At 45.7% G+C, this 1,436-nt stretch overlaps 1 pseudogene; it reads left to right on the top strand.

The window, feature by feature from the left end:
- The first annotated feature begins 330 nt into the window (after positions 1-330).
- On the top strand, positions 331-957 carry LOC147610953 (wall-associated receptor kinase-like 9 pseudogene; annotated as a pseudogene).
- Positions 958-1,436: the final 479 nt, after the last annotated feature.

Below are 1,436 nucleotides of genomic sequence, written 5' to 3'. Positions count from 1 at the left end.
GACCCTCATATAAATATGAAGAAAATAGCGGGGGTCGCTTTTGTGGATGCTTATGCGACCTTTAAAATGCAGTTGTATATGCCACCGTAGTAGCGACCATAGCAAACTGGAAATGAGTGGCATAAGCATCGAAATTGCGATGCATAACCCACATTTTTTTTGGGTTTTTTATGAGACCAAATCTTTAAAAAAACTTTGTGTGTTCAATTTCCTTTCGTGTTTCGCGCGCACTGTAGCAGCTTTAAACAATCCCAAGCTCACGGCGGCCAGCACAGGTATTGGGGCAACATACCCAACCATGGCAAGGTGGCCATCAAGAAGGCCAAGAACATGGACGATGCGGATAGGGAAGAAGACCAAATAAAGTCCTTCGTGTCCGAGATACTCTTGTTAGGGAAGACCACACATCAGAATGTTGTCCGGCTATTGGGTTGCTGTGCAGAGACCCGAGTGCCCCTGCTTGTTTATGAATTTGTGGCGAATGGGACACTCTGGGATCACTTGCACCCAAGCAGAGACATTCCAAAAAGCCCACTAGTCTCAAGTTGGGCAAAGCGGCTTCAGATTGCGGTGGACACAGCAACGGCACTCAATCATCTCCACAAGATATGCCCACCCATTCTTCACCGAGACATAAAGTCCACCAACATCCTCATCGACAAGTCATACAACCCTAAGGTAGCTGACTTCGGTGCTTCACGTTTTCTCACTTCAGGTGCCACCCACCTCACCTTCGGCACAGTGGTGGGCACTCATGACTACCTGGATCCTAAGTACCATCTCACTTGTCAATTCAGTGAATTCACCAATAAAAGCGATGTGTATAGTTTTGATGTTGTCTTGCTTGAGCTCATCCACTGCCATGCCAGCCGACTTGGGCTCAAAGCTAGGCGTACTTGCCCATTACTTCTAGACTTGTTTCAGAACTGGGATCCTCTCAAACCTTATCGACTGTAGATTAAGCACTCATCCAAATGCCTTGGCATCCATTCTAGATGTTGCAAAGCTAGCAATACATTGCTTTGGCACTTGAGGGCCATCAACGGCCTACAATGGAGGAGGTGCTTGGAAACCTAAAGAGAATTCAATCTAAGAGGATGGTAGTGAATGAGGTTGTGGGAAGCTATATTCAAGGCCCAACTCAGAATTATATGAGGCCCATTGTATGGCAACAACAAGGTGGTAGTTGCCTCTGTGCACCTTGGTTTCACGACTTTTCCTCCGAGAAAAAAGTTGACATGTACTTGCTGGCTTTTTTAGCACTTCCTTAGTTCTTGCCCAAGCACATAACTGTGTTGTCCTTTACGCATGATCTCTATTGGCTCTCTCTTTCTTATGAGTTGACTATAATTTTTTTTCCTTGAAATAGCTATGGCTGAGCAAGAAAAGGCTCCCCTCTTGATGGTCATCAAGAGGATCTTGAGACAAATGGTGGT

Source organism: Cibotium barometz, chromosome 48, assembly GCF_041138505.1.
Source record: "Cibotium barometz isolate CiBa-2024 chromosome 48, ASM4113850v1, whole genome shotgun sequence".
Classification (NCBI taxonomy): Eukaryota; Viridiplantae; Streptophyta; class Polypodiopsida; order Cyatheales; family Cibotiaceae; genus Cibotium; species Cibotium barometz.
The sequence above is the reverse complement of the archived record's forward strand: the minus strand, read 5'-3'. Positions and strand labels throughout refer to the sequence as shown.